Below are 15816 nucleotides of genomic sequence, written 5' to 3' on the forward strand. Positions count from 1 at the left end.
ACAATGCAGTAGTCTTTAAATCTGATTAGCATAAAAATGAGCAAAAGACGACAGAAGAATGTTGTAGAGTGATAAAACTTCTGCTCTCTCCCTCGTACCCACCCCATGTCCCTCCCCACCCTACCTCTCAACCCCCCCCCCATAGTCCTCTATTTCTTGTCTATTCCTGTAACATTCGAGAGTATCTTGTCATGCCTCAGTCTTTTTCACCCACTCTTTACTCCAAACGTGATGCAGTAGTTCGAAACATGATGGTTCTGATCCTGCTTCATGAATCAGTGAACAGTATGAGGAGGATGGGAACATTTTTCTTGGAACGAGAGAGAGAGAGAGAGAGGAAGTAGGAGGAATGGGTAAACAAAGGTTTGTTTAATTTCACCTACTGAAATAATAGCCACCAACTGCCAGGCTCACTAAACACACACACACACACACACACACACACACACACAGTAAGGAATACATCACAAGAACGAGACCTCAAACGTTTCTGTATCTAGCGGCTGTTGGGAGTGACAAGGGGTGGAGAAAAGAATGACAACTGGAATAAAAAGAGTGGTAATCAGACGAGGAGGGTGAGAATGGGATTAAAACAGGAAGGAATATTGGTAATTAGCCTTGGATACATTTTATTAAAGCATTTCGAGCAACTGAGAGAAGGACAGTATTGGTTTAGTAAACAGTCAAGAAAGAATTGTGATGCACCAGTCGGGTTAGTGCCGTGTATAAATGAATGAAGGTAGAGAGAGTCGGGAGAGGAGAAAGTGGAGAGGCATGAACTGAGTAGGGTGTAGGAGGGAGAGGGAGGAGTGGGGGGACATCAGGAAGAGAAAGGGGGAGAGAGGGGAAAGGAGTTAGACACGGTTATGAGGAATGTCAGAGTATTACGCTCGTGCGTCGTTTCATAACGTTCTGTCAGCTCTTGCACTTTTTTTTATACTAACTAAATACGGTATACATAATATTGTATTCTAGCCAGCCTCTAGTACCACTTTTAAAAAACACATCGTTAAAGTGTATAAATGTCTACGTGGCAACTAGTCCCTTTACACTGTTGCCAGACAAAAGGACTCACATCACACGAGTAGACTTGCAGCGAATTTATGCCGCCGACTGTACATCTGGACATGGAGTCAGTATTACCAGACGAAATCTGGGAGAGGCAAATCTGAGGTGCGTAAGTATACTTGTGGCCAATAGTACAAAAGAAAGTAAACAGCAACAAATTTGGGCGTTATAAGGTATAGTCACTCATTAAAAAAAAAAAAGTGGTAGGCCTATCTTGTTAGCCAACCCCTCCGCGTTTCGTGTGGTAACACTGTAACATTTGCAAGTTCAGGTAATTTTAGTTGGGCTTTGAGATACTATTCCTGACCGAACTCCGATTCGATTTTAGTTCCACTTCATGATGAACTAATGTAGCTGTAGCGTGTGCAAAAACGCTCTTCATAATATAGCTCTGAATATTAAATAATCTCATCATACAGCAAGCGGAAAATCCTTTAATCTCAATAGATAATATAATGTTGCACACATCCATAACGTGGCATCTATTATTCGCGTTAAAACATGAGTGGATGCACAAAAACAATTACGATGTCTTATCAGCCAAAAACTTCTAACCATTCCTCACAAGTTCAAAGCTTTCTGTTGAAGTGATCAATATAACCTAACTTTGATCCTGTAGCCTAAGCTGTAACGTTACTTATAAAAATTTAATGTCCATTATCGACTGCAAATTCCTATGTCGGTACTCGTCATGGAAAGAACAATAATTACCCCTCCCCTCTCAGGAGGAACTCGGGGACGGGTATTGTTTTCACTCGATTTGTCTGTTTGTTTGCATGTCTGTCTGTCTGTCTGTTAATAACTGTACGCGAAAACTACTGGTGCGATTTTGACTAAAATTACCGGGATGATGGGCTATGACCCTCTGATCACCTGATTACATTTGGGGGCAAATTGGGTCAAGGCCCAGTCTGTTGGTCCCCCAAAATGTATTAAAAAAAAAAAATCGCCATAACTCTTCAAATTCGTCATATCGACGTGAAACCAATCCTAAAGGTGCACCTTTCAAATCTGCTTCCTATAAAATGCCTCATTACATCAGGGGAGTCACCCCCTAGTTAGCGATAATTGGGTCAGTGTCAGGTGGGTCGGGCCTAAATTTCAAATGGGCATAAAATCATCAGTTTTCACCCGATTTGCTCAAAATTTCATATGTGACACCTTTGACAAGATATTCTGTTGGGTTTAACGTCAGCACTAAAATGACTGCTGAGGACGGGTTTGCTGTGCTTTGGCACCGTTTCCTGTTAATCTTGTACTGACCCACACATGAACATCTTGAGGCTAAAAAAAAAAAAAAAAAGTCATTCACATGAGGCTGCTTCATTTTAATGGCGGCATGTTAAGCAACGTTGGGTCTGGTTAGTACTTGGATGGGTGACCGCCTGGGAACACCAGATGCTGTTGGCATCCCTACGTGTCAAGTGGGGTTGGTGGAGGATTAGTGCCCCTCCCTGTAAAACAATTAACTCTAAGCCCTTGGCCACCCCGTCTGGGATACATGGCGTCTGGCAATGAATGAATGAATGAATGAATGTTTTCATGATATGTAATTTCGAGTTAGGCTACAACACCACGGTGAAATAGAGACACCTCTTTGACATTATTATGGTTCATTGTTTTGACGAGGTTTGTAAAATAACTGTGATCTCGATGACCTCGTCAGAGGAAAATTTTTCATTAATGCGTAATCTACATCCGATTTTATGAGGTACTGCTGAACAAAATACCGGTATATTGCTGTGGCAATGATACTGTTATAACTAAAACAGCAGTTTACTGCCAAAATAAAGAGTTCCAGATCACTTCTGTAGAATTAGGCTACTGCATAACCTGCCTAGCGACATTTTCACAGAATATGATTTTTTTTTTCATTCTTGTTCGTTTATTGATTTTTTCCTACGTTTCTGGTTAGGTATTTGATGTTTCTCCAGAAAAATGACACTGAAATGTGTAACTACATCAGTGTTACGTTTCTGTGCAATAAGTCTTTGATACTGCATCCTTTGAATATCTTACACGAAACTTTAGCATTTCACTGTTGGTTCCATAATGATCATACAGTACAAGATGAATTTTTACAGTAGCTAGGTTACGTATCACTGTCCGAGTTTCATTTTCATGCATATGCTGCTCTTATCATCTCAGTCCCCGAATTTCATAGATTATGCTTGTCCTTCACGATATACTATAATTCTAATGTCCGATAACTGTGAAAATAATATAACTGAATTCGGAGGCTGCAATCTCCGTCGTGGACTGTGATCCCAAAACTTGAAGCTCAAGAGCTGAATTTGTCTGCCCAGATTAGTATCCACATCAATTTCTCCACTGTAACCTACCACATAATTGTGAGTGTGGAGACGTGCCAGTGTCAGAGTAAATGCTAGCTTGTCCACATCACTACAAAATATGCTTGGGTGAAGGGGATGTGTCACCACCAGTACGAACGCAGGTCTGGCCACGTCTTTACCACATATGCGCGGGTGGAGGAGTTGTTTCATTGTCAAAGCGAACGCTAGCCCAGACACATCTCTGATACATATGCTGGGGTTAAGGGATGTCTCACAGCCAGAGTGACAGCTAGCCTGGCCAAATCTGCACCACATATGCACCGATGAAGGGACGTATCAGTGCTAAATCACATGCTAGGGAAGTAAAGAGACTACGGAAATAAGAGAGGGAAGAGAAATATACACGGGGAATTAAAGGGACCAAGAGAAGAGATAGAAAGGAGAGGAAATGAAGTAAGGGAGAAAGAGGTGAAGCAAGGGATGTATAGGAGGTAAGGTAAACCAAAGATGAGGCAAGAGAACTAAAAGATCCAAAAGAAAAGACAAGAAGCAAGGGAAAAGGAAAGAGAAGCAGAAAGGCTGTTGAACAAAAAAGAGACAGGGAAAAACGGACGAAAAGCAAGGTATTTGTGAAGAAAGTGCAGGAAGAGAAAATTAAAAGGAGTGAAGAAGGAATGATAGGAAAGATAAAAGTGATAAAGGAAGTTAGGCCTACAGCTGCATCATAGAGCCTACAGCTAGGCAAATGGCTAAACAAGGCAAAAAAAAAAAAAAAAATCCGGCACAGAATATCACCATCATCATCATTATTATCATCTGCATAACCACTAATAAACAATGACCATGGCCTTCATCATCATCGTTACAATCACCACAACACTATCGTCATCATCATCATCATTTTTATCTGCAGAACCATCAAATATAACATGACTATGACCTTCATCATCAACATCATCATCACCTTCATTATAATCACCGCCAACACCATTTTCATTGCCCCATTTAGCTACGAATATAAGGATATGAAGATAAAGAAAACTGATAACTATCGTCAGAGATGCCATAGGAATTTAACCACGTATCCACTTAGTCATCATGCAAACGCTTGAAGAAATATGTGGATTTAATGCATATTAGCTTCAAGGAGATAAATATTGTTATTGTAGTTCGTCTACTCTTGTTATTTTTTGTTTTCTTATCCCATCCATCTCATTTCTCGGGTTGGAAGTGCGGGTTAGATGATGATGATGAGTGTACCAAAAATATAAATATAAAGTAAGATTATACTTGTTACTACAACGTCATCATGAAAATCAAATTAATGGAGATAGAGAGAGAGAGAGAGAGAGAGAGAGAGAGAGAGAGAGAGAGAGAGAGAGAGAGAGAGAGACGACCAGGGATTACGAAGGCCAAAGGAAGAATGATGCTAGGAAAAAGATTAAATCTTCCAAATGTGAGTTTTAGCCAAAAGATAAGATTCCAGAAGGAGACAAGAAAATGAAAACACGAAAGCAAAAAATGAGGGAAGAAGAGAAACGAAGCACATCGAATGAACAAGATAGACAATGAGCAAAACAGAAGATTAATGGTAAATGTACAGCTGCGGAGACGAGTACCCATTTGCTTCATTACGATACGTGAAAATCAGAGCGCAACGATTGTAGAAACACAGTGATGCAATTTTCGGAACCAGACTTTATAAAATATTATGGACACTTCATAACTACTTCAGTAAACATAGGTAACGTTACGCTGTTGCAATCCTCCATCTGACCAAGCACATACCCCCCCCACCTCCCTCAACACCTAGCCAAGCGCATAACGGCCCTCTCCCCCCTCTCCAATCTTTTCTTTTAAAGGTGGGCGTAAGGAAAACGCCTTGAGGATACATAACCTGGGCCCTTCAGATTCCTTGCGGAGGTCGCACTGAAATCTCTGAATCTTTTTTACATCTTCATTATTAAGAAAAGAAAAACTACTTAAGATACAGCATTCAACCTATCAAAAGGCATAGGTTCACTATGAGACACATAACTATGTGAAATTTCATTATTCTATAATGATTACTTTCAGAATTCTGGCCCGGAAACGAAATCTCTATGCCCAGCCAGCCGCCCTGCCGTCCATCTCTACGGTCGGACACCTATTGATCCCAGTGATAACAACACCTTCCTCTAACTTTATCAGATGGAGGGTAAAAACTGGGACGATAATATTGTCCGAAACTGTGCACGGGAAGAAGGATACAAGAAGAGAGCGGAAAACAAGGAAAAATTCAGGGGAAATACAGAACTATAACCCTGTTTCGTTTGTTAGCCTCTAAAACAAGGGTGAGTCTTACATTTTCTTCCTGTTGCTACCAGCTATTTTATTCATCTAAGGAAAGCTCCCTAGGAGTGAAGGGGTTAATGAAGCTTGGTTCTAACCTCTCCAGTTGTAAAGGTCTATAATAATATAAAAAATATTGCCATGAGGTAGCAAAAACGTGATAAATATTACCTCCTCTGCCTTAATACGCTAAGTGGACATAATTCGAAAGATTTTATGCGACCATTGAAAGCATAAAACACATCTAACAACAGCACACAAAATATCATCATCATCATCATCATCAGGAAAAAAAACTAAAGTAGGGAAAACTGCCGTGAGAGTGGGCAGCGAGAATGGACCAAAAATCAATTCATAAACATTCAGATTTTTTCAGAGAAAAATGCACAGTGGCCTGAGCTGCCAATACCTTATGTGGCCCACAGAGAGGCTGAATGCGATGGGTGGTTGAGGCTTATTGCTCATAAAATATATTTCAGGGATAAGTAAAATTTTTGTTCTTTTAATCCTCAAATGTCTGGACTAAGTAAACAGTGAAGATCTGGATGACAGGACAGATGTAAAAAAATAAGCGGCCACTGATGCAATTTTTGGTTCCTTCTTCCTATCATAAAAAAAAAGAACTATATTGAATAAAATAAACAACAGAAACCACGTTCAGTGAAATGGAAGAGGAAAATAATTATTTAAATAGAACTTAAAGATACAACGTATTTGTATCAGTTGTGTTACTTAATTTAAAAAAATAATCAAACTCAAATTGACTTTTGGAGAAAAAAAATATATAATTCATGCAAACGAGTGAAAATAATCTTGCGTCAAAAGTGCCTTTACCAGTCAGAGTAATCATTTATAAATATGTTATCGCGACAGACAAAATAATGAACACTAGAAAACTATCATTTTTGGCAAATCATCCACACCAATGAAAATTAAAATCTTGCATGTATTAATATGAAAAAATAATAGCAGCGAGGACAAAAAATATAAATAACTATACCTTGGACAGAAAACGAAATAGAAAAACAATAAAAAAATTGGAGACAAAATTCTGAATGGAAAATATTGCAGATATGTGCGGCACCTAGTGATAAAAAGGAATAAAAGTAAAGTATACAAAAGTGATCAAACAGCAGTGACCATCAGACTAAAAATGAAAAAAAAAAAAAAAAAAGTGTGTGTGTGTGTGTGTGTGTGTGTGTGTGTGTGTGTGTGTGTGTAGTGAAAAATGTATATATAAAGAAACTCTAACCTTACAACCAATGAAGAGATTTTAAAAAGTGTGATGCGTAATTACCTTAAAAAAAAAAAAAAAAAAAAAAACTTCAAAGTCATTGCCTTGGTCGCCGGCATACACTTTTCCGTTTCCTGTTTTGAGATCCTGTACATAAACTATTGTCAGATACATGTCAGTCTCTTCTCCCTCTCTTTCTCATTTTCATTTGGCCTTTTATAGACACTGTTATTCTTTTTTTGTTACTTTTTTGTGGGTCCAATATTGTCTGAGTGTGGTCACTGAAGCGTTTGTCAGGCTGGTTCGCTCTCTCTCTCTCTCTCTATCTATCTATCTCTCTCTCTCTTTGTGTGTGTGTGTGTGTGTGTGTGTGTGTGTGTGTGTATACTTTCATAGTACTGTATTTCTTCCTTCTTTGGTGCCATTCTTTTTTTCCCTTTCCTGCTAGATCTTCCTCTCTTTCTCCAGTTCTTTTCTTCCCTTTTCCTTTACAGCAACTTTCCCTCCCCTCTCACCTCTAATTCCACAGCCCTGTTTCATATTCTCTTTTAGGTCTTTTCTTTTTCCCTCTTCTTCCATACTTCCGTCTTGATTCATCTTCAGCACTAAAAACACACATGTCTGATTCCAACATTCTACTTGGTCTCACCTTTCTTGCTGCCTTTTTTTTTTTTTTTTTTTTCACTGTTTCTTTTACGTTTTCTTTTCTCTTTTTCTTGCCTCTCCCTCTTTCCCATTGATTCTTGTTTTCTTTGGTAACTGGTTGTCTTGTGCATCATCTGCATCTTTTTCTTCCTTGTCTTGCTCTGTTCTGTTTTCGCCATTCTTCTTCCATTGTTTGCCTTTGATTTTCAAATGCCAAAGTCTCCCTAAGAGTGATCCTGTCCGTCTGTCACTCACTGACGTTGCTTGGAACTGAAACGCTTTGTTTTAGCAACTTCAGCGGAAGCCCAGATTAGAGTCCTGAAGCTCCTGACTCACGACCACAGACTTTAGCAACTTTAGCCAAGCACCGTACCAGTTTACTGAAGCTCCCGCATCTATGAAGTACTTTTGTACATGTACTTTTTTACTCAGGTACATCTTCTCCCCTACCTTACCTGACCATTTTTATCGTTTTTCCTTTCTTCTTTCATACATGCCTTTTGATTATTCTTTTTTCCTCGACTGCATCATTCTGTTTACTAAATATGCTACTTCTGTGTTTCTCTCTCTCTCTCTCTCTCTCTCTCTCTCTCTCTCTCTCTCTCTCTCTCTCTCTCTCTCTCTCTCTCTCTCTCTCTCTCCATTCATTCATTCTTCATGCGTTTTCTTCTTCCATTAGTAACCTCTTTCCTTCTTCCTAGTCTTCGTTCTTCATCGTTTTCCCCTCATGTTCCTTATTTCTTCCCTTTATTCAGGTTCTTTCTTCAACAGTATATATTTTCGATCTATCTTCTTCCGTCAACTTGCACTGAGTCTTCTTTTTCTTATCTTCCAAACCTTCCTCCTGAGGTTTTTCTTTCACAGTTTTCTTTTTCAACAATGCCAGTCTCTGTCCATCGGGTATTGTTTTTCCTCTCTTTATCGTTCCTCCCATTGTCCATACTTTCCTTTGATCTTTCTTCTTTCCAAGACTCCTTTTTTTTTTTTTCATCAAAAATTGTATTCACTGTCTTTCTTTTCTATGTTTCCTTCATGTTTTCTTAGACAGCCTCTTTTCTTTCTTTCTTCGATAATATCTAAACCACATTGTTTCTTTTGGCCTGTCTGGTTTCTCTTTACAACCCTGTTTAAGGTTTCCCTTCTTCTTCAGTTCTATTCCAATGGTACTCTTTCTTCTTTCCCTTTTTTCTCTACTGTGTCTCTGTTTACTTATTTTTTTCTTTTTCCATTATTTATTAATTTCTTACCTCTCCTCGTCCCCATATTTTCCTTTACGTTACTTTCAGCTCCTTCATGCTCATCCACCTTAACCCTCTTTCGTCTTGCATTTTATTCCTCCTAATGTCAGACAGTTTTATTCAACTGAGTGTGAGTCATAACAGATGGGGTATTTCCATTAGAACCATTAGCTATTCCCTGAAAAGAAAAACTAGCATTCCATTCCGGTTAAAGCCCAACGATTTTGTCCAGCTGGTAGAGAGTCATAAGTGCATGGGAGTGATAGGTTACTTTCAACCAATTCAGTATACTAAATTTTCATTCTTACCATATCCAAACAATTCTTTTGAGCTCAAGAAAGATTATTCTAACTTTAAGGGTGTGACATAGATTTTATTAACCTCTTCATTGCTTAGGTACGCTCCTGAATTGCGTATTATCGTCTAGTAGCACCAGCAGGAAATTATAAATTTTTTACACATGGTGTAGGACTTAATCGCCGGGCAGCAATCACAAGGGATAACATTTTTTCGTTTATTTTCCTTTGTTACCCTATATACTGTTTCCTTCCTTCCCTCTTCCCGTCGTTCTTGAAAATCGACCCTTTCTCCTCCTCCTTCTCTTCTTCGTAGCACACTTTTATCAATTTAAACGTCCCTCGTCCTCAGTCCCCCTGTTTCATTTGTTTCCTCCTGCGTTATGCAAAATAAACCTTCCTTTCTCCTTCTTTTCCTCCTCCTTCTCCTATTCACACCATATCTCTTCCTCCCTTCCATAACTCTCCGTTTGGCTCTTAACTCAGTAGTGTACAAATCCCACGTGTTCTTTTCATCTTCCTCCCCTCCTCCTTCCTATCATATACGGTATTCTGTCTACTTTAACCTTTTCCTGTTAGAAAGACGCCTTCCTTGGATAGCTATGACATAGTTGGGTGGTCCACTGCCTGGCTGTACAAACGTTCCTCAGCTATTTCCCTATCTGCCGAAAAGATTGCAGACTGCAAGATAAAGGCATCTTATGTCTGGTAATCTAGAGGCACCAACATCAAAAACAACCCATACACAGTAGTTAAAAAAGTATCTAGCATACATTATGGGAAGCATTATGATACTGTGGACGATAAATTTTGGGATGCGAGTGCTGCTAGGGTAGGCGGTTGGTAGACAAATATTGCAGTAATTTGAATGCCATGCATTGAATTACATGGAAAACTTCCGCTGCATTCGTTAACATTGTTAGTAAAACTGTAAAATAATTTGTGAAATCACTCAAAGAGCTATACTGTACGATGATAATTAAGAAAAAAAATTATTTGTTGCAAAATTAAGTATCTTCCAAAAATTGTGAAAGAACAGCCTTCCATTTCGGTAGTGGCCTATATTTGCCAACAGATGGTGTGTGTGTGTGTGTGTGTGTGTGTGTGTGTGTGTGCTAATAATACTGATTTTTATTTCAATCTTTCTTGAACACCTATTCCGTCTCACAGTATACATATATATATTATCTCCCTCAGTTTTGTACGTTTTCCTTTCCTGACTTAATGGACTTTTGCATAATTCTCTCTCTCTCTCTCTCTCTCTCTCTCTCTCTCTCTCTCTCTCTGACTCGTTCATTCTAGCCCTTCCTTCGCTTCCGTTCGCTTCCCCTCTCCCTCCTCACTTGCGTGCTATACCGTCATTCTCATATTTATACAATGAAGGGTAGAAGCAAGAACATTATTCGGAGGGGAGGTCCTTCTGTGCATGTGCATGTGCGTGTGTGTGTGTGTGTGTGTGTGTGTGTGTGTGTGAAATGAGAATGTGTGTGTATCTGACTTCTTGTGTTTATTTGAAGAACAAAATAATGAGGATATCGACCAATATTGATGATGTCTCCCTGCTTTGCGTTCCTGTATATGACTGATTGTGGAAGTTTGTACCGGTATGATTGTGAGTGTGTGTGTGTGTGTGTGTGTGTGTGTGTGTGTGTGTGTGTGTGTACCTGGAATATCATTTCGTTTGAATCATCCTAATGAAAGCGAAAACTCGCACTATCATGTGCGTGTGTGTGTGTGTGTGTGTGTGTGTGTGTGTGAAATGAGAATGTGTGTGTATCTGACTTCTTGTGTTTATTTGAAGAACAAAATAATGAGGATATCGACCAATATTGATGATGTCTCCCTGCTTTGCGTTCCTGTATATGACTGATTGTGGAAGTTTGTACCGGTATGATTGTGAGTGTGTGTGTGTGTGTGTGTGTGTGTGTGTGTGTGTGTGTGTACCTGGAATATCATTTCGTTTGAATCATCCTAATGAAAGCGAAAACTCGCACTATCAATTTGTTATTTTTTTAGGTTAATGCCACTCTTAACTGCCTCTTCTCCCTTTGTCAGAAGAGCATATTCATGAAGGAGTCTACTACATTTCAGTTTGTAAATGAACGCCTCCAGAATAATTATTAACTTTGCATAGTCCTATAAATTTCCTATTATGAAAGAGATTCGTGGTCGTGAGCTGTTCTATCCGCGTATGTCACTTGTTTTTCTGCATTTTTGTCTCCTGGCGGTTTTATTAAACTTAGGAGACACTTTTCAGCTGGGAAGGCCATATATACCAATATTTATTTATTTCACTTCTACTGTATCATAATATTGTTGAACTAATTATAAGGTGGCAGCAAAGTGGTTATCGTGAGTAAGATTGATCATGGTCGGCCTATTCAGTGAGCAATTTATCCATTTGTACTCTCATCTTAAATGTCGAGACCAACTGCCTAGCTCCGGTCTCCTACGCTCCTCTTGGAGCAATGTAGGATTGGATGATGGATGGATGGATGGATGGATGACTTAGGGTAGCTGCTGTTGTGATGATAGAGAGGTACGCTTCCATGCAGTGACACCAATATAGTGGGCAGCGCTGCTGTCCAGTCATGCAAAAGTCCTCTCCCTCCCTTTCCACTGAAAGGAAAATATTATCCTACTGGAGAGGGGCAAATTCAGTCTACAGTCCAGCAAGTTCACATTTCAGATGAACCTCTTCCTCCTCCTCATTCTCCTCCACCTTTTTCTCCTTCTCCCCGTCCTCCTCCTGCATGAGAGAGAGAGAGAGAGAGAGAGAGAGAGAGAGAGAGAGAGAGAGAGACAGACAGACAGACAGACAGACAGAGACAGAGGCAGAGAGTTGGCTTGCATGATGCCTAGTGTATGAGCAGAAGTAAAGGTAATGACTTTTAATCGACCAAAACAAAAGTAAGAAGTAATGTATCCATCATAAGGGGTTCGATGACATCTTAAATGACATCTGTAGTGCTTGGTGTAACTAGGTGATTAATATGTTAATATCTGAACGTGTGTATGATAAAACTATTTAATAAATGTCAAGCAAGCTATATATATTGTCACTGGCGTAGTTACCCCAGTAGCGAATGGGTGAAATGGAAGATAAGGTGATAATGAAAGGAGACAGAAGCGAGCCATTGAGAACATAAATCTTTTTTCTTAACAGTTTTGCGGGTTGTAAGGGTAACCCTGGTCCCCAGCTGTATTTACCCAGCGGTCACTTTTGCCCTCTCAACTGATAACACACCAGGTATTTTTCTCACAAATTACACAGAAAGTTCCTCTTGTCCTTGAACTGTGGGTGTGACATAATGTGGGAGGAGCAAAGTAGGGATGTTTGCCAATTAGAAGCCTAAATGACGCTTTCGTCACGTTCTTGATGGCACACAATTGGTTCTGTGTGGAGTGTATGAGGCCCTCATTGGTAGCAGGTGCCTCTATTGTTTCTGTATGGACAGAGATTATTTTTAAGACAGCCTCGTGGTTAATTCGCTGAGAAAGGCGGAGTAAGTCTCCTTTATAAGCTCCAGGAAAATGTGAAGAGACACATTTGTCTTATTTTGTACACACATCCCTGTACATATTTTGTCTCTTTTTGTACACACATCCCTGTACACATTTTGTCATTTGTACACATTTGTACACATTTACTGTCACGTTACACTTTTGTCACATTGTGTTGCACATTTCCCCAACACTACTCAATACGTGGCTTTGATTACAAAACACAGTTTGTGTACCATTTCCCATTTTTGGTTCACTCCTCCATTTACACTAGTGTGTGATTTATATCTGGATTTAACCTTCGAAGTCTCCACGTTTCCTCGAGCTTTGTGAGTACTTAGCTTCTACTGAGTGTATTCTGGTTAGGTAAGAAATAACTTGTTTTATATTTGTATCCTGAGGCCTATATGAATCCTTCCTTTTGTAAAACGAACCCTGGTTTCTTCTTTGGTTGTGTATGTTATAGTGTACAGTAAAGGTAAGTTAGTTTTCTTGCAAACTTTATCTTATCCCTTTTGGTGCTTAAGGGTTAAGAGTGTTCTGTAATATACACCCCCATAACAGTATATATATATATATATATATATATATATATATATATATATATATATATATATATATATATATAATGTATCTATCTATCTATCTGTATATATGTGTCTATATATATATATATATATATATATATATATATATATATATATATATATCTATCTATCTAACTATCTATGTATCTATAACTATTTATCTACCTATCTATCTATCTGTCTATCTATCAATCTATCTATCTATATATATCTCTCTCTACATATCTATCTATCTATCTATCTATCTATTTATCTACCTATCTATCTATCTATCTATCTATCTATCTATATATATATATATATATATATATATGTATATACGGTATATATATATATATATATATATATATATATATATATATAACTATCTATCTATCTATATCTATCTATCTATCTATCTATATCTATCTATCTATCTATATATGTATCTATCTATCTATCTATCTATCTATATATATATATATATATACAGCAGGTCATTTTGATATCTAATCTTACTTTTACATTTATAAAGCAAAGTGAATATTTGAGTGATAACACCGCCAGAGCCTGGGTAGCCTTAATATTCTTCTGTTAACGCTGGATGATTATACTCAGCTACGAACATAAGAGTCTTCATGCTGGTGATATTAAGCATCTCCTGAGCTGGACCTCTCTAGTATGCCATTCCACATGAAGGCAGGAGATTTTATTCAGCTAAGAGTGAGTAGTAAGAGCTTGAAGGTGTTGATGTTTGTGTTCATTCTAGTCCCAGTTTTTGATAAAGCAGTAATTTGTGCACCCTCCGGAAGAAGAAGATATAGAACCTTTTACTACCTGTAATCATGAATGTTTCTGATCAGCACTACGTCCCATGCACGTAACTGCACTGAAAGAAAAATTATACCCTCGATGCCAGTGTCATGACTCATCATAATGTTTCAAAACATACGACACTGCAGAAATTCAGATACAGTCTGATATTTTATGGTGACGTGCGTGTGTACAGTCATGAGACAAGAAATCACCAACTGTTCCACTGCATGTAATTAATTCTTGGGGATTATTCATTAATTTCCTCCCTGACTCATCACAAGAGAGATATTCATTTATAGGTAGAGAAGCATACCAAGCCTCTCAATGCTTAGGAACATTCCGCCTGAACAAAAGGAAGGTGAGAAGTAAAAGAACTGAGATGTTATTCGAACTTTCGTCCCTGGCAGTACATATTACTGGTTACCGTCTTAGTCTGTGCGTGCATGGGAGTCACAAGCACAGGTGTTCAGTTATGCATAAGAAACGGTCCCATTTACCTGGACTCATCCAAATCAGCATAAACACATACATAAAATATAAGATTCCGGGCACATTCTCACCCTCTGCTCCGCCTTCTCATGCTCTTCATTCGTCCCTCCATATCATCAATTTTCTTATATTCACGTTCTTGAGACATGTGCCTTAGTTCCATATTCTTTGCATATACATTTTTTTTTTCATTTTCCGCACTATCTCACCAACCATTCACTTATATATACATTTTTTTTTTTATTCTCTTCATTCATTTTACGTCTTGTCTCAGTAGCCCCTCACTAATTAGTCTATTTTTATTCACCTGCATATCCAGTCCATCACTTCACCATAATACTTTTATTCCTCCAGCTCTGTTTTCATATTCTAAATTTTAAACACAAGTTCCATAATCCATGTTGTTTCTATGATTTTACACCTTTTTTCATTAACCCTTCCAGTTTCTTCTGTATTGGTTATTCCCTGGCCAAACATCATTCTCTTCCTAACATCGATTTTTTTTTTTTTATCAGCTCTGCAGTTGGTATCAGAGATTTACACTCGTTTTATAATATGTATGCTTTATTTTCCGCTTTATCTCACCATTCTTCTTTCATTGTCAGAAATCTGTACAATAGTTCCATATCACTTGTTATTACAGTATCCATGTTCCCTCATTTTGCGTCGGTGTAACAAAACAGCTCTTTTCTCAGTGTATTTTTTATCTCTCTGTTCAGTCGATAATATTTTCCCCATCACCTATTCCTCTTACCAGCTCTGCACACATTACTGTATACGCAAATTCCAAACTATTGACGGTTAATCGTTTTCTCCCTTTTCATGCATTATCAGCTTTTCTCGCGTATAGCTCGGCCTTTTTATCAGCTCCTTTTCTTACATATCATTTTCTCCCCAACACTTACTCATTGTACCCGTTCTAGATTCGTCTGCTTATCTGACTCGTGAACGCTTATTTAGTCTAAGTACAACTTTCTGTCTGCGTGAATGAGGTTCAGTCATATAGCAAATACTCATCGCTTTTAAGTGTTTTTCATTTTACGCAGGTCACCACCAGTCCAATTTATAAATGTTAGAAAGGACCCCAGTAGTGAAAATGGCCAATGAAGGCCGTCTATAATTCTTAGAGTTCGAGAAATCTATCCTAATCTGGATCAAACTGTTAGGAAATACAAAAATATAGTAGAACTGATGTTCTTGGGCGAAAGTCAGTCCCTCCCACCGGAGGACGTTGTTTGTAGCTTGATTTTGCAGCCACTAGACGATTTCATTCAGCGTGGAGGAGTATCTTAGTAGTGATGGAGTAAGTGTAATATACATATAAACTCAGCTCGA

The sequence above is a fragment of the Coenobita brevimanus genome, chromosome 23 (assembly GCF_032717465.1).
Source record: "Coenobita brevimanus isolate Jiangsu-jjx chromosome 23, ASM3271746v2, whole genome shotgun sequence".
Classification (NCBI taxonomy): Eukaryota; Metazoa; Arthropoda; class Malacostraca; order Decapoda; family Coenobitidae; genus Coenobita; species Coenobita brevimanus.